The sequence below is a fragment of the Protopterus annectens genome, chromosome 10.part0 (assembly GCF_019279795.1).
Source record: "Protopterus annectens isolate FY-2018-M chromosome 10.part0, PAN1.0, whole genome shotgun sequence".
Taxonomy (NCBI): domain Eukaryota; kingdom Metazoa; phylum Chordata; order Ceratodontiformes; family Protopteridae; genus Protopterus; species Protopterus annectens.
This window is the reverse complement of record NC_056744.1, coordinates 400085887-400104170: the sequence shown is the minus strand read 5'-3', so window position 1 is coordinate 400104170 and position 18284 is coordinate 400085887. Positions and strand designations below refer to the sequence as shown.

At 44.8% G+C, this 18284-nt stretch overlaps 1 protein-coding gene across 1 annotated transcript in view; it reads right to left on the bottom strand.

Moving 5' to 3' along the window:
• The window catches only part of HMCN1 (hemicentin 1), a 5606893-nt gene that overhangs the window by 3932498 nt on the left and 1656111 nt on the right, over positions 1-18284 (bottom strand). The gene's annotated exons all lie outside the window — the stretch shown is intronic.

The following is an 18284-nucleotide window of genomic DNA, read 5'->3' as shown; positions in this document are numbered from 1 at the left end:
GCCACCCTCCCAACCCCTGTGGTGACAGGCTTCTGCCCACCATCGAAACTCCTGTTGAAGGCAGGGAATGAGTGCACTTACTGTCTCCAGGCTGTGGCAATGCTGAGTCCAAACACTTTTCAGATACCATTGTAGTTTCCTCATATGCAGTCTGGCATATGGAATTAGTAGAATGCAGGATGCCATGAAACCCAAGGCCTGCAGGATTTTCCTTGCAGATAAGTGGGTTTTTGCTGTAAATTTTTTGAAGTAAGTAGCCAGTTGTTTTTGCTTGTCTGGCGTGAGATAAGCCATCTGGGCAGTTGTATTTAAGCTTGCACCCAGGAATATTATCTCTTGAGAGGGCACTAGTTTTGATTTCTTTTCGTTTACTGTGTACCCTAGGCCAATTAGTAATCTCTTTACAAACGCCAGATGCTTTAGAAGAGTGTCTTTGTTCTCTGCTTGAATTAGGCAGTCGTCCAAGTAGGGATATATTTGAATACCTTTTTGTCTGCAAAACGCAATTACTGGTGCCAGGCATTTTGTGAAGACCCTGGGCGCAGTAGATAAGCCAAAGGGCAGTGCAGAGAATTGGTAATGCATTGAGCCAGCTATGAATCTGAGGTATCTTCTGCAAGATTGTCTGATTGGGACATGCAGGTATGCCTCTTTTAGGTCCAAAGTTACGAGCCAAGCCCCCTTGCCCAGCATGGGCAGTAGCTGCTGTAGAGTCAACATCTTGAATTTTGGAACGTCCAGAAACATATTTAGTATAGATAGGTCCAGAATTGGTCTCCAGGTTTTGTACTTCCTGGGTACTAGGAAAAGTCTGGAGTAAAATCCTTGCCCCTGCTCTTGTTGTGGTACTTGCTGAATGCCCTCATGTCCATGAGGGCTGTAATTTGTTTTTGTGCCTCTGCCCACTGATTGTGTGGCAGGTCTGGCATGCCCTTTGACCTTGGTAGAGTGTGAAAATGGAGCCTGTAGCCTTGGGACACTATGTTCAGGACCCATTTGTCTTGGGTAACCATTTGCCAATTTGATGAAAAAAGTGCTCGTTTTCCCCCTAAGGGGGCTGTCAAAAGAAAACTGCTTGGAACTGGTAGAGGAAAGTCATTGGGACTGTTTCCTGTAAGGCTGTGATTTGTCTTCTCTGCTTTTGGAGGTAGAAGCACCCCATTCTTTAGGCCTGTTTGAGCCTTGGGGCTGAGATCTGCCTCTGGGATGCCTATATCTGCCTCTTTGTGGTCTGTTTGAGACTGGAAAGGACCAATTTTTTTGAAGGCCAGTTCCTGCTAAACCTGGGTGGCTGTACCTGTAAGAAATCCTTGACTGTCTGCATGGATTTTGCTTTATCCTCCATTTTTTTCAACACCTCTTCTACTTTAGTACCAAAGTATCATGCTGTAATGGTGCATCTAATAATTTTGCTTTAACATGATCAGGCAGATTCTGTTCCTTTAACCAAGCATGCCTTCTAATAACAGAACCTGTAACAGCGGCCCTGCAAGAGGCCTCCAGTGAATCATAACCACATTGCAAAGTATGCTTTCCCACTTGTTCAGTTGCATGCAGTAAATCCTGCAATTCCTTGTTCTCCGAACATTCAGTATTTGTCAACATTTTCTGCTTAAGCAGTGACATTAAATATTGCTGATATTTAAGCATATGAAACTGACAATTTAAAGCCCTTATAGCCAGGGTGGCAGAAGTGTAAACTTTTTTCCCCCATCTGTCTAGAGCCCTAAAATCCATATCAGAGGGGACAGGGTTTTTTGCAGTGGAAGCTTTCCCTGACATATAGTTTCTGGGTCAGCAGCGGGGTTTTTATATAGGAATTTATGAGAATCCGGGACCCTGTAGTATCTATCTGGCTTAGCAGGTGCAGGGGGTAAAGAGTCAGGGGACAGACCGGACTCTGAAAAAACATCATCTACAATGTCTAGAACAGGTGGAATAGCAAGGGGTCTGTGCTGAGGAAGAAGCAGAAAGTCTCTGAGCCTTTTCTTAGATTCAGAATAATCTTGGCTCTCCCAGTGGAAATGCTCCCTCATAGTATGCAGTGTTTCCCCAAAAGAATAATCCTCAGGAGGAGAGGCTGAAGGAATGGATTCTTCAGCATCAGAATCCTCATAGGGAAGCATGGAGTAATCCTGTTCAGAAGAGGAATCAGAGGAAATAGATACCTGATCAGAAGAATCATACTCTGTCTCTTGCCTAGGCCTCTTATCAGGAGGGGGGTGGGAGCGTCTGATCAAAGTAATTAGGTCTTCGGCCATTTTGAGCATCTGTTTTTTAGGCATGGAAGTCTGAGTAGGAGAATGCTGTACTTGTTTCTTTGTCTTTAGAGCTGCTTTAGTCTTTGTCTTTGAAGCTGAAGATGGCTTAATATATAGTTGTGTAGGTCTGAAGACACCCTCAGAAGCCGATGCCTGCTCAGCGGCTCCGGACCCATCTGAGGGAATGATTTCCGAGTGTCCAATACCTTGAGTATCCAGAGGCCCAGTCGGCTCCATGTGGGAGTCGGTAGCGGCCTGTGGCTCTGAGGTAGCAGGCGCCAGGGGCTGCGAAAGCGCCTCACTGAGAACCGGCCGGCGAACCGCCGACTGGCCTAGTAGTGGCTTTGTCGTCGGTTTTGGACCTCAGATGCCTATCCTTGTCCTTGCGTTTTTTGTAAACTCCAGTTGTCGGCTGTTCCAACGGCATTATATAATTAAATCTTCTGCCAAAATAATGAAATGTAAAATCGAACTGACGCTTGATAGTGCGTTGGTTAAATCTAGCACAAAACCGACAACTAGCAACGTTGTGATCAGGGCCTAGGCAAGGAATACAGTTGTTGTTGTTGTTGTGTCTTTCGGCTTTTCCTGGTTAGGGGTCGCCACAGCGTAACTCCGGTCCGCTAATGACTGGCAGTAGATTTTTACGTGCCGAGTTGCCAGCCCTGACGCACAACCTTCAACGAAGGTACACCCATTCACGCATGTCTCCACACAGAAGACGTTCTAGCTGAGAATCAAACAGGACAACGTCTATCTGTGAGGTGACAATGCTACCACAGCACCACCATCGCAGTTAGGCAAGGAATACAGTAAGAGTGAAAATCCTTATGAGGTATTTGCTTCCCACAAGAAATACAATTGTTAACTTTTTCTGACATCGGTCTGGAGCAAGAAAAAAGTTTCCCCAATGGGGTACTTAGCTTTAATGAAGACTTCGGTTCTGAAATTCGGATTTGAAAATCTCAGGAGTCGACTGACCGGCACTTGCGAACTGCTTTTGCTTCGGGCACCACGCGGCAAGAAAGACTGAGGAAAATGGCATCGGCTGCATCTTTTATACCCCTGGCGCACTGACGTCAGGGAAGAGGCGACAGCAACTGACGCCGGACCTAGACTTTGGAATTCTGGCCAACTGAGGGTAGCCTGCCAGCAGGATAAACCAAGAGTAATGACTGCAACAGTGAAACACGATGAACATCAAAATTTGAAAAGGCCAGTAAGGGGCTAGTAAAATGATGGTCCTTCCCAGAGCCTTGGCTTTCTGTAAATCTTTGGGTATCAGACGGAAAGGAGGGAAGGCATAAAAGAGACCCAGGGGCCAATTGTGTACAAGTGCATCCCTTGGGGCATCCTCCGGAGAGGGGATTAGGGCAAAGTAGCTGCTGCATTTCGTGTTTGTTGGATTTCCAAAGAGATTGCAGTAAGGCTGGCCCCATCTGTGGAATATCCTTTCCGCTACTTCTTCCTTTAGGGACCACTCGTGAGGCAACAGAATTGACCTGCTCAGTTTGTCTGCTATCACACTAGATCTCGCCAGGATGTGCATTGCTATCAGAAAGTGCTGGGTGAAAGTTGCCCACTGCCATACTCTCAGGCTCTCTTGCACAGGGGATAAGATCTGGTTCCTCCTTGTTTGTTTATGTACCAGACCACTGACATATTGTCTGTATGAATTGCAATAGTTCCCAAAGGGAGACAGTCTTGAAAGGACTGCAATGCTAGAAGTACCATTCTCATCTCGAGGACATTGATATGCAGATGAGCCTCGTGTTTCCTCCACGTGCCTTGGGCTGTTCTTCCCTGATAATGCCCCCCCATCCTATCAGGGAGGCATCCGTGGTCACCATGGCTAAAGGAGTGGGTAGAACAAAGGGGTGATCTAGAGTTACTTGGTGAGATGTCAGCCACCACTGAAGGTCCATCTTGCATGAATTCGTTATCATGATTTTGTGTGACATTAGAAGTTCTTGAAAAGACCACTGCATGAACAGAAGCCTTTGCAGTACATGCATATGTATCCAACCTAAAGGAATCACAATGACTGCTGCCGCCATTGTTCCTAACAATTTGAGTACCATTGAAACAGGGGCTTTTTCTCTCGGGAGCAGGTCCAGAACCTGTTTTCGTAGAACACAAATTCTTTCTGGTGGAAGGTTTAAGGTAATGGTATTTAGCTCTGCTCCTATAAAAACGGTATATTGCGATGGCAATAAGGCAAATTTTCTGAATTTAAGGTAATCTCCAACTGACTGCTGAGGTTCAAAGTTGTGTCCCTTGCTTGTATGAGTTGATGCCTGGTGGTGGCAGTGAGGAGCCAGTCACTTAGGTATGGAAACACCTGGAATCCTAAATGTCTCAGGTGAGCCGTGACTACTGCCAAGCATTTGGTGAGCACTCTGGGGGCTGTAGTGAGACCAAAGGGCAGCCCAGCCGGAAGTGCAGATGATCTCTGGATAGCCTGTCCATTTCTATGTGGTAGTACGCATCCTGGAGATCTATCAAGCACATCCAATTGTCTTTCCCTAAAAAGGGAAGTATTGACTGTAGCGTGACCATCCGGAATTTTGTCTTTTTTACCGACTTGCTAAGTCTGCTTTGATCCAAAATGGGCCTCCAGTCCCTGTTTTCTTTGGAACTAAAAAGAACCTTGAATAAGTTTCAGATCCTCTCTGATCTGCTGGGACTGGTTGGATGACTCTTTTTTCCATAAAACTTTGAATCTCTGTGGCTGCTTGTTCCCTGTGACAGGGTGGAGCATCTGGGATTTTTCTTATCGGGGGGGAGTGCCAAAGGGAATTGAATATCCTCTGGATATGATGTTTTGTACCCAGCTGTCTTTCGTTATTTTTAGCCAGGCATCTGGGTACAAAGAAAGTCCCGCCGACTGCCTCCAGAGATGGACAGGTGGGCCTCTTCTCAGAAGCGTTGATAGGACATCCCAAAGAACTGGTCTCTGTCGCCCTGATTCTGTGGACCACCTCTGCCGTGTGGGCGGCGTCTTCCATTATTACCCCCTCCTCTGCCTCTAGAGGGGGGTTCACCACGAGTGCCCTGGAAAGCTCCTTGAGTTTTACGGAACCACATCTTTCCTCCTTTCTGACCTTTGGGGTAAGGTCTGGTAGGGGTGGAAAAACAGACTCCGATGGCAGACAGAGTCTTTCTGTCCTGCTCACTCCTGGTAAGCGTTTCCTTCACTTTGGGTCCAAAAAGGGATGAGCCATCGAAAGGGGTGTTAATAAAGGATGACTTAAGGGGCTCCGCAAAGGAAAATAAGTGCATCCAGGAATGTCTCCTAAGAGCAATTCCTATACCTGCTGCCCTACTTGCTCCATCAGCTGCATACGAGACCAGATGCATGGAAGAGTTTACAAGAGAATTAAGGGTAGTGAGCTGGGAAGTTACCTTCTCTGAGACCTCCACAGCTACTGAACCCTGTAGGGTATCTCCTAGTTCTTTCAGGAGATCTCTTTGCAACCTAGTAAAGTGCATTAAGTAGTTCAGTGATCGGACAGTAAAAGTCGCTGAACTAAGCATGCACTTACCATATCTGTCCATGATCCTAGAATTCTTATTTGGAGGATGGACAGATGCAGACGTTTCTGACAGTTCCTTCTTGGTGGCTGCCGCCATCACCATAGCATCAGTGGGCACTCCTTTGGTCAGGAAGGTCTTGTCCTGGGGGGAAGTTATAAATTTATTAGGGCTCCTAGGGACAGGCTCCATGGTATCCGGGGACTCCCACGCCCTTCGAGAGACTAGCTCAATCAGCTCATCAAAGGGTGGAGACACCCAAGTGGTGGAGGGCTGAGAACCAAAAGCCTTCAGGAGTACTGACTCATCATCAGTAGGGTTAATGGACTTCCAGCCACCCCTCTGCTTAAGAATTTCCAGGATATCTATAAAGGAGATATTCTCTGAGGGGGACCGTGGGGACCCTTCTGACTCATCTAAGTCAGTGTCTGAAGTGACGATTCCTGTGGGGAGTCCAGATGCTTCCTCTTCCAAAGTCTCTTCCTGGGGACCTCTACAGTGGGAGCTTCTGGAGAGATCTCGGAAGAGCAGGGTTCACCCAATGGGGCTTCCTGAGGGTCAGGGTCTCTACACTTTAGAGGGATGTGTGATGTAGAGGTAGACACCGGTGCTTTAGGGGAAGGAGCTGCTGGTTCTGATGGTGTGGTTGTTGGAGTTGGCAATACCCTCCTCCTGGCATCGAATGCCCCTCATTTCCGACGGAAAGAAACCTCTGGATCTGAAGAAATAGGAGATTCCCTTGACGCCAGAGCTGTGGGCTCCGAGCCCGAGGTAGAAGCTGAGCTCAACCGAGCTGAAGCCCCAAGAGGCAAAGTCAGAAGCGAGAAATCAGTTTGACTGTCCGCTCCGGACCCGAATGGTAAGTGTTGGCCCCTAGACCCTTCGGTCGACACTGAAGATGACAGTGTAGTCGGAACTGACAGACCTGAAGCAGGCATCGGTCCCGATGGCCCCACAATCATCATCTCCAAGCATGCCTGCTCCGAAGCCTCGAGTTAGATCAGAGGAGGAGCAGAAGAAGATGGAAGGGTTTTTGTCAGTTCCGAAGTCCCAGGGATTGGTCCCGATAGAAGTCTGGCCAGTGCCAGTGTCTGCAGACATCTCTGCACCACACGATCCACATCCATGTCTGACAGCCTGCTTGAAGACTGAGAATACAGAATGGATGAAGCCACTGACTGTAATATTGGTGATTTTAAAGTAGGAGACACCGGCTCCAATACTAGGATCCGGCTCCTAACTGTAACAACAGTCAGCTCCAAAGGCGGTGGAGCCGATGTTGAAGACTTATCCATTCCGGATTTGCTGGTCGACGGATTCTTACTCTGCTCCAATGAGCCAGAAGAAGATTTAGAAGGTTTGTCACAGTTGTCCTTGCCCAGTTCCTGTTGAAAAGAGGATTTAGGATTTTAAAAGACCTCTATCAATCAATTTCCTTTTACGCTCATGCAACACCCTAGCACTAAACGAGTGGCATATAGAGCAGTCCTCTTGGAGATGAACCTCCCCTAAACAATAAACACAAGTAGAATGTCCATCTGTTATGGACATTTTTTGCCCACATATTGGGCTCTTCTTGAATCCAGATTTAGATTGCTTAACCTCTTTTTCTTTTTGTTGTTGAGGCATGTCTCACAGATAACACCTATATATATATATATATATAAAACGCCTATATATATATCAATGCAAAACACACAAATTTGCAGCATTTAAGCCTTGTATAAAAAATAGGCTTGTAAGACACACAAAAGAACTTATTAAATAACTACCTAACTACTAGGCCCTAAAACTTGGGCTTGGAAATACAACAGCAATGAACCCTCTAATTTAAACCAGTTCCTCAGCACACACTAAAAGAAATGAACACCAAAACAAGCCTTGAAATATAATAGGCTTTGAATAACACCAGAGAATTTAATAGACTAGGGTAGGGAGATATTAAAGGCCTAAAAACACGGCCAGAAACAAACTACTAGCACACACGCACTTAGACTTATTTACTAACTAGCTATAACAGGACAAGATAAAGAAAATGTATTCACTACAATATCTAACTAATCTAAGACAAAATTTTAAGTAAATATGAAATAAATATCAAATATGAAAGTTTGACTGGCCAGAGCACTCCCGATCTGTTGCAGTGGCAAACGAGATCTGAGGATAACATCAAAGCATCAAGGGATAGGGAGTACGCCTCGAGCTGGTTGAAGACCTTGAGCTTTTGTATCTGGCCGAGTCAGAGTTGAGGATCGGCTCTGAACCCATCAGTAAGAATGAGCAGCGAGATAGAACAACTTCATATTGGTTATTTGACTTGTAAACCTGAATACCGTGAAAAGATGAAAAGAAAGACACTGACTTTTTTTAGATTTAACACAGAGAAAAATCCAAGATGAAGCTAAAACAGCATTGTTAATAAAAGCTTGGAAAGTATTTAGTCAGAAGATATTTATATGGAAATATCTGTTTTAATATCATCTATCAGATTACTACAATTACTAAATGGAGAATTTGCTTTTTGGGACGTTTTCATAACATCTACTTTCTTAATTGCCTTGTTACTTTTACTTCTGAACTTCATTGTTTCCACATATATTATTATTTACTTAAAAAAAAAAAATACTTAAATTTACTATGATACTCGATGTGGCTAATATTACCTTCAGTTGGACTGTTTCATAACAACAATGCATATACCAACTACGCCATGGAAGGAGACTGTGACTTAACATGGGCGACCAATCTCTTTTTCAGGCATGCACTGAAAAAATGTGTTATTTGTAAATGTGATGTGTCCTGTATCAGAAATACCTGCTTCTGCTACCACATCCACAGGAAAATCTTGTGCAACTGAATGCATGTTGCTGTCTTTTCACACATGATGTCAGAACAACTTAAAGTGATCTTTCCACATCCCCCAAATCCAGTGTCCCACTTTCCCACTTCCTCCTCAGTAGTCAGTTAACTAGACTGCACCTCTCTCTACAGATTCCTGAATCCACTACTGTATATATTGGAGAGAAAAAAATGATCACTTAACTGAAGAAATAGACAAGCCCTACAGGAATGTGTCTGGTGCAGAAGGTAGCAAACAAGATCTGGGGAGGAATGCGTTACACTGTAAGAGAGGGGAGGAGATTGCATGCGGAGAAGTTCTACAGTGGAGGTTGTCAGCGTTGATCCACCATAATGGAGAAAAATCCATTAATGGAGACAATGTAAGATACAATACTTCAGAAAACAATGCTTAAGGTAATTTTTAAATTTTATGACACTGCTAATGGTTTTTACAATGTAGCTACAGCAGCCATTAATATGACTAAAGTTCAAATCTGACTGTAGGGGAAATACTTGTCTTGCAGGAAAAACAATGTATTGTATGATGTGATTTAAAACCAAGACAACTGCTTGTTGTACAAGAAGTAACACTTGATAGAGTGGTGGCATGCGGCAATAGGTGCTTTGAGTCCCATTGTTATAAGAGGAGGGGATAGTTTTTTTTACAGAAGGTCCAGTACTTCCCAAAACACAGACTCTGTTAAGAATAATGTTTTGAAAATGGGACATCTGTAAATGGTTTTGTACTACTTCATCTATACAGAACATATTATTTTCTTTTTAAATGTAAAACAGTTTCTCTGCTCATCAGTTAACAATAGAAAAATGTTAAGAAATAAAGATGCCAAATTTTGTCATTGGATGAAGTGCTAATTTAGATTAAAGCTGTGAGTTATCTATTCATCAGGTAGTTGTTTGGTCATGTTCAATATTAGAAACTACTTTCATTTAGCTATGAAAAAAACTGTAACATGTACTTTTATTTCTATTTTTAATATAAGATTATTTTTGAGTGTTACAATGTGCTGTAAGAAAATCCAGACATGGGAGCACTCAAAACTAAAATTTAATACAGGACATTGCTAAGACTTTTCTGTCTGTGATAGTCTACATTTGCTTCTATGTTAAGGTGTTGCAGCTCAGCTGTATCTAGGGTTACAGTTTTCATTTTAACTGTAGCAACAGCTAGTATAGTTTTGTCAAGACTTGGAGTAAAGGAAAATGGCATTTGACAACAAACTGTAACCTTTTGGTAGGAGACATGGTACTAAAATTTTTAGAAGATTCATGACTCAAGACTTAGCAGTTGTAGGGGATTTCCAAGATGACTGCATACTGATCAGCAGAATGATTAGAGCTCTTTCAGTGTGAAAACTGCAACTGTGAAAAAAAGATAGTTAAAGCTATTCATCTGGGGGGAAACTGGTTACTGACTAGTAATTATATTGCCTGAATGCCAGCAGAAAAGCAATTTGGAGAAAATAACAGAAAATCAACCAGAAAAAAACAAAACTTCTGACTGGAAAGAAACTGACAGCTTGTTCAGCAAAAAGCAGTTCAAGTTTCAGCTTTGTTACAGGAGATATCTTCCAGTAATTTAGAGGACAAGATAAATCAAATGCACTCAGAGGTGCTTAAAATAAGCAAAACACTGAAGAAATATATCAACTCAAATGACAAAAGGCTCAAGAATAAAAGAAGCTTTAAATAGCTGTTTGTATTAGCTGATAAAACTGCAAAAATCAGAGGCTGAAAGGAAGAAGTGTGATTGAGCAAGACGCTTCTCATAAAGCGTTGTTCCAAAAAACACATAAAAAACAGTGTAGACAGAGAAAATCTGAGATTTTATGCTATACAATAAAAACTGGAAGGAACAGACAGTATTAATTTTATGAAAGTACAAACAAACAACAGGACTGTGTTCCAGAGTAGGATCTGTTAATTGAGAGGGCTTGTTGTGCGTATTCTCCAAACCTGGCCATGAAAAATCAGCCAAGCTCTGTATTAATACAAATGCAATCACACTGGTGCAAATAATTGCTCCTGACAAAACTGTGGCAGAAAGGAAAAGTATTAAAAATTGGAGACAGCAGACTGATTGCAGAAAAATAGAAGTTATGTTCTTACCATAACGTTCCATGTTAGTTGTCTTCTTCTCGCCTTCTTCTTGCTGGATGGGTTCGGAGCCGACTCGCTCCGGCTGCCACTCTAAAAAGCTCGAGAGTTGGTTCCATATCCCACAATGCTGAGTTACCTCAGATCTCGTTTGTAAGCTAACCCCAGCTTATAACAGTAACAGTATAACTGTAAAACAGAATCCACCTCTAACAACAGGAAGAAAAAGGGTGACCTACATCCTGAACCAAGAAATATGCATAATAGCATATGACTAAGAAAGAGGTGGTAGAAAGAGAGGTCACGATCACAACTCCTCTAGGTCTGTCCAGGCCAGGGCGAAGGAGGGTGGGAAGAAGAAGGCGAGAAGACAACTAACATGGAACGTTATGGTAAGAACATAACTTCATTCTTGCTGGATGGGAGCACCTTGTCCCGTGGCTAACGGAACAGACTCCTGAGAACAGTGGAACCAAAATTAGCTCTATGCCTAGAAGCTAAATCCAACTTATAATGAGAAATAAAAGTGTGAGGAGTAGCCCAAGTAGCCGCTGCACAAATGGTGTCAATAGGCAGTCTGTCTTGGAAGGCTAAAGAAGTAGCCAAAGCTCTGGTGGAATGGGCTTTAGGTTTATTAGGCAATTTTGTTGTCTAATTTCATATACCAGGAAATCAAAGATGTTAGCCATCTGGATAATGATACCTTTGAAACTGAAAGTCCCTTTCTGCTTTCATAGGAGACAAACAGCTGATCAGATTTTCTGAATTGTTTGTCCTATCCAAGTAGTACCTTAATTGACGATGAACATCCAGGCAGTGTAATTTTTGTTCAGACCTATTTGAATACTCTGGGAAAAAGACAGGAAGGTCAATGCTTTGGTTTAGATTTGATGTTGAAACCACCTTAGGCAAAAAGGACGGGTTAGTTCGTAAGGAAACTCTGTCCTTATGGAACAAAAGATAAGGAGCTCGACAACTGAGTGCTTGAAGTTCTGAAATTCTTCTAGCTGATGTGATAGCCACCAGAAAGAGAGTTTTCCATGATAATAATTTCAAGGAACATGAAGCTGCAAGTTCGAAAGGAAAGAATCAAAGAAGCAAGAACTAAATTTAGGTCCCAAGGAGAAGGAGGATTTCTTATAGGAGGTCTAAAACTCCTTTCAAAAACTTTGCAAAGTTTGTGGGACATTAGGGCAGATTCAGAAACACCCACATGGAAATTAGAAATAGCTGCCAATTGAACCTTAAGAGTAGATGGAGATGAACCTGCATGGAAGAGTTCAGCTAGAAAATCAAGGACTAGTTGGATGGAAGCGGTGAAAGGATCTATGTCCTTTCCTTGTGCCCAATATGAAGCATTTCCACTTACTCAAATAAATCTTCGGTGGAAGATTTATGGGAAGCTATCAATATATCTCTAACAGAGTGAGATAATTGAGGAAGCCTGGCTACGTTGGAACTGGAGGAACCAAGCAGTGAGGTTCAGAGAGGGAGGGCGATGAAACTGACCCGACTGGTGGATCAAAAGATCTGGAACTAGGTCCAGATTCCACGGTCGACCCAAAAGAAATCGATGTAGAAAGGGGAACCACACTTGTCGAGGCCAGTAAGGAGCAATGAGGATCAATGAGGCCTTCTGAGCGATAGCTTTCTGTATTACTTGAGAGATCAGTGGGAAAGGAGGAAATGCATACAGAAGTCCCGGGGCCAAACTTGGACTAGGCGTCCCTGCTGGGTTGGCCTTGTAAAGGGAATAGAGTGAAATATTCTCTGCACTTGCTGTTTTGGGGAGTAGCAAAAAGATCGCAGCAAGGCTGACCCCACTTGAGGAAGATTTCTCTCACTACAGAGTCTTTCAGAGACCACTCGTGGGGCATGAGTATAGCTCTGCTCAACTTGTCCGCAATGTGATTGGACTTCCGGGGGATGTCGCGTCAGAAAAGAAAAGAAGAAATCGCCCATTGCCACAGTCTGAGTGCTTCTCGACACAGGGGTAAGATCTGGTTCCGCCTTGTTTGTTGATGTACCACACTACAGACATATTGTCTGTCTAGATTGCAATCGTTCCCAAGGGAAGAGAGTCTTGAAGGGCTTACTAAAAGCACTGCTCTCATCTCCAGAACATTTATGTGCAAGTGGCATTCGTTTGGTTGCCATGTGCCCTGGACTGTCCTGCCCTGATAATGCCCCCACCCGATCAGGGAGGCATCCGTTGTCAGAGTAGCAACCGAGGAGGTGGAACAAATGGTCTTCCGACAGGAGAGCTGGGAAGACATCCACCACATGAGATGCTTTTGCTTGCGTGATCATAATGGTGTGAGACATTGGAAGTTTCTGGTATGACCATTGAGTAAAAGCATCCACTGAAGGATCCGCATGTGGTATCTGGCCAATGGAAGGAGAGGTATGGCGCTGCCATGATTCCCAACACCTTCAGAACTAACCTGGCTTTGACTCTGTTGTTGTTGAGAAGAAGTGACACCAATTTGTGAATGTCTGATATCCTTTGGTTAGTTAGCCTTGCAGACATGTTTATAGTATCTAAATTTGTGCCTATGTAGGAAACAGACTTTTCGCAATTTATTGAAATACCCAGTTTTGACAAAGCGAAAAGTATAATCTCTGGCCATCAGAAGGAGATGCTTGGTGGGAGCTGTGAGAAGCAAGTCGTCCAAACATGGAAACACCTGGAATCCTTGTCGTCTCAGGTGAGAAGCTACCACTGCCATGCATTTGGTAAACACCGGGGCAGTGGTGAGACCAAAGGGCAGGGCCCTGAACTGAAAATGACTGGTTCCCAGCCTGAAGCGGAGGAATCTTCTGGACTGTTCATTTATGTGATAGTACGCATCCCAAGGTCTATAGAGCACATCCAGTTTCCTTTGCCCAAAAGGGAAGGATGGATTGCAGCGTGACCATCGAAATCTTGTTTTCTTGACTGATTTGTTCAAGACACTGAGATCCAGTATCGGTCTCCAGTCCCCTGTTTTCTTTGGAACTAAAAGAACCTTGAGTAGATTCCGGATCCTTGTTGGTCTGCTGGCACTGACTGAATTGCTCTTTTGCAAGCAGTTTTGAAATTTCCAAAGCTGCTATATCCCTTTGGTGGTGGAACATCTGGAAGGGATTTTTGACTGATTTGGAAAGCGAAGGGGATAGAATAGCCTTCGAATGATGGACTGTACCCATTTGTCTTGAGTCAGGGATAGCCAGGCTTCTGGGTACAGTGACAATCTTCCCCGACTGCCTCCGAAGATGGGCAGTCGGGCAACACCTCAGGGATGCTGAAAGGGCTTGTCAGGAAGGCTTCCCGATTGCCCTGGTTCTGCGGACCCCCTGCCCCTAGAGGCGGTCTACCATTGTTATTCCCACCTCTGCCTTTGGTAGAAAACGACTCTGTCGCCGTCAGAAAGTCCTTGAGATTGTTTACGAACCACATCTTCCACCCTTCTGGCCTTTGGGGTAAGGCCTAGAAGGAGTTGAAAACGGACTCCGGCAGAAAGGGTCTTGCCATCAGTCTCGCACCTAGTCAGGGTTTCTTTCACTTGAGGACCAAAGAGAGATGATCCATCAAAAGGGAGTTCGTGAAAGACGCCTTGAAAGGGTCCGCAAAATTGCATAGCCGCATCCAGGCGTGCCTCCGTAGTGCTACACCTGTCCCTGCGGCTCTGCTCGCTCCATCGGCCGCATAAGAGAGGAGGCGATGGAGGAGTTAGATATGGAATTAAGGGTAGCCAGCTGCGTGTTCATTTTTCTTGAAACCCGCAGCTGTAGGATCTAACATTTCACTTCCTTGATCAAGTCCCTTTGAAGACAGTGAAATGGCACGCATGGTAAATGTCGCTGAGGAGAACATCCGCTATCCATGGACCTAGATTCCTTGTTAGGTGGATGGACAGGCACTGAAGGATCAGCCAGTTCCTTCTTTGTGGCAGCAGCACCATAGCATCCACAGAAACTCCTTTTGATAAAAATTGCTTGTTTGATGGAGCTGTGATGAATTTAGAGGGTCTCCTGGGAGTGGGGTCCACTGAATCAGGAGCCGTCCATGCCTTCTTAGCAACCACCTGCATGGGGGTCGGGGACACCCAGGAGGTGGAAGGACGAGAGCCGCCTCAAGATACACAGATTCGGGGTTGAGGGCTGGCCAATTTCCCCTCTGTTTGAGGATCTCCAGAATGTCTGCAAATGAGACATCTTCAGAAGGGGAGGGGAACCCTCAGAATCATCCAGATCTGTGTCTGGCGTGATAGACTCAGGTGAGTCAATGTGTTTCCTCTTGCACTTCCTCTTCCGAGGGGCTCTTCTGCCAAATCAGGAGAGGCCTCGAAGAGGATGAAATCCCACAGGGGCTCCTGAGGAGCTGGCTCTCTGCGGTCGGGATGAGGGAGTGAGTCGACTTACCCTGAGGCAGCATAGAGGAGGGGCGGGCGGGAGGACTGTGGAGTAGAGCCAGGCTCTAACACACTCCGCATGACCTCGAATGCACCCCTGTCAGGCAGAGCCAGAGGTCCCGCTCCGAGGCTAAGAACCCCTCGGCACCGACAGTGATGGCTCCGAGGTCGGCTGTCGGAGCCCTCACCACTAGTCGCGCTCCGAGAGGGAGGGTCGGACAAGGGTCGATGCCACTCACCCGCTTCCGGGCCCGAGGTCTGCTGGCGAGATTCCTCCAAAGAAGAAAACGGAGGCGGCGGGGGGAGACAATTGTCTTTGTCTCGCTATAATCATCACAGTCGTTCCGACGACCCGGGCTCCCGACTCAAAAAGTCCAAGGAGGAAAGAGTTGATGGACGGGGCAGGCACCGCCAGATGAGTCGGGCTCTGAAGCATCTGGGCTAGTGCCACGGACGTAAGTAGTCGACTCACCACTCTCTGAAGGTCATGATCGGACAGCCTCGATGACCTAGAGGAATGAGACCTTTGGCTCCGTTCAGACAGCAGGGGAGATCCTGGGGAGAATGAACGGAGCCAAGAGAAGGTGACCTAGACCTCTTTCTGGTTGGTCTGGTGAACCAACCTCGGCAACTGTGGACTGAGACTTATCGGCTCCAGCCGATAAAGGCAAGGTTGAACAACCTGAGGTCTCGGCTCAGAAGCGGGCCGAAGACGATGATGTAGAGAGGCTTCCCTGTTGAAGCGGACAGGGAATCCTCTGGCTTCAATAAGCCTCTCAGAATTAACTTGTTTTCTTTCCTGCAGGACCCTGGGGCTGAAGCCATGGCACACAGCACAGGAGTCCTGCAGTGGCGTCTGTCAGAGACATTTTCTGACAGCATCACACTTCTTGAATCGAGACCTTTGCTTCTTTAGACATTTCCTAACTGACAGGTGTACACAAACACACACCCAAACACACAAGTTATACCCTGTCAGGAAAAATAATAATTTTAGAAGTGATACTAGAATTTAAAGTACAATAAAATTAAAGTAAACTACACAAACACTCCACTAGGGAAGGGAAGCCTAATGCCCAAAGGAAGAACCAAAGGTTCTTTAGTAAAGAAATGGGAAAATTAGGTCGGGATAAAGTTTTGTGATCTACACTAATCTAAGAAGAATTTAACTTAAAAGGGGTAAAAGAGTAACTTTTAGAAGAAAAAATAGAAGTTATGTTCTTACCATTTCTTCTTGCTGGATGGGTTGAGAGCGACCTCGGCTCCGACCACCACCAACTCTAAACGAGAGTTGGTTCCAAGGCTCCCCTTATCCCACAATGCTAGTTACCTCAGATCTCGTTTGTAAGCTAACCCCAGCTTATAACAGAAACAGTATAACTGTGAAAAAACCGAATCCACCTCTAACAACAGGAAGAAGAAGGGTGACCTACATCCTGAAACAAGAAATATGCATAATAGCATATAGCTAAGAAAGAGGTGGTAGAAAGAGAGGTCACGATCACAACTCCTCTAGGTCTGTCCAGGCCAGGGGAAGGAGAAGAAGACAACTAACATGGAACATTATGGTAAGAACATAACTTCTATATGTTAAGTTGTCTATCTCGCTTCATTCTTGCTGGATGGGACCGCGTCCCTAGCACCTTGTCCCGGGTGGCCTAACGGAACAGACTCCTGAGAACAGTGGAACCAAAATTAGCTCTATGCCTAGAAGCTAAATCCAACTTATAATGGGAAATAAAAGTGTGAGGAGTAGCCCAAGTAGCCGCTGCACAAATGGTGTCAATAGGCAGTCTGTCTTGGAAGGCTAGAAGTAGCCAAAGCTCTGGTGGAATGGGCTTTAGGCTTATTAGGCAATTTTGTGTCTAATCTCATAAACAAGGGTAATCAGAGATGTTAGCCATCTGGATAAAGATACCTTTGAAACTGGAAGTCCCTTTCTGCTTTCCATAGGAGACAAACAGCTGATCAGATTTTCTGAATTGTTTCGTCCTGTCCAAGTAGTACCTTAATTGACGATGAACATCCAGACAGTGTAATTTTGTTCAGACCTATTTGAATACTCCGGAAAAAGACAGGGAGGTCAATGCATTGGTTTAGGTTTGATGTTGAAACCACCTTAGGCAAAAGGGCGAAACTCTGTCCTTATGGAACACAAGGTAAGGAGAACGACAACTGGGTGCTTGAAGTTCTGAAATTCTTCTAGCTGATGTGATAGCCACCAGAAAGAGAGTTTTCCATGATAATAACTTTAAGGAACATGAAGCTGCAGGTTAAGAATCAAAGAAGCAAGAACTAAATTTAGGTCCCAAGGAGAAGGAGGATTTCTTACAGGAGGTCTGAGAAGAAAAACTCCTTTCAAAAAACTTTGCAGAGTTTGTGGGACATTATTCAGAAATGCCCACATGGAAATTAGAAATAGCTGCCAATTGAACCTTAAGAGTAGATGGAGATGAACCTGCATGGAAGAGTTCAGCAAGAAAATCGAGGACTAGTTGGATGGAAGCGGTGAAAGGGTCTATGTCCTTTCCTTGTGCCCAATATGAAAATCGTTTCCACTTACTCAAATAAATCTTTCGAGTGGAAGATTTATGGGAAGCTATCAAAATATCTCTAACAGAGTGAGATAATTGAGGAAGCCACTTGGTTGGAAGTGGAGGAACCAAGCAGTGAGGTTCAGAGAGGGAGGGCGATGAAACTGACCCGACTGATGGATCAAAAGATCTGGAACTAGGTCCAGATTCCACGTCGCTCAAAAAAGAAATCGATGCAGAAAGGGGAACCACACTTGAGGATCAATGAGGCCTTCATAGCTTTCTGTATTACTTGAGAGATCAGTGGGAAGGAAATGCATACAGAAGTCCCGGGGCCAAACTTGGACTAGCGTCCCTGCTGGGTTGGCCTGGTAAAGGGAATAGAGTGAAGTATTCTCTGCACTTGCTGTTTTGGGGAGTAGCAAAAGATCGCAGTAAGGCTGACCCCACTTGAGAAAAATCTCTCTCACTAGTCTTTCAGAGACCACTCGTGAGGCATGAGAATAGCTCTGCTCAACTTGTCCGCAATGTGATTGGACTTCCGGGGATGTGCGTTGCTATCAGAAACATTGCCACAGTCTGAGTGCTTCTGGGTATGATCTGGT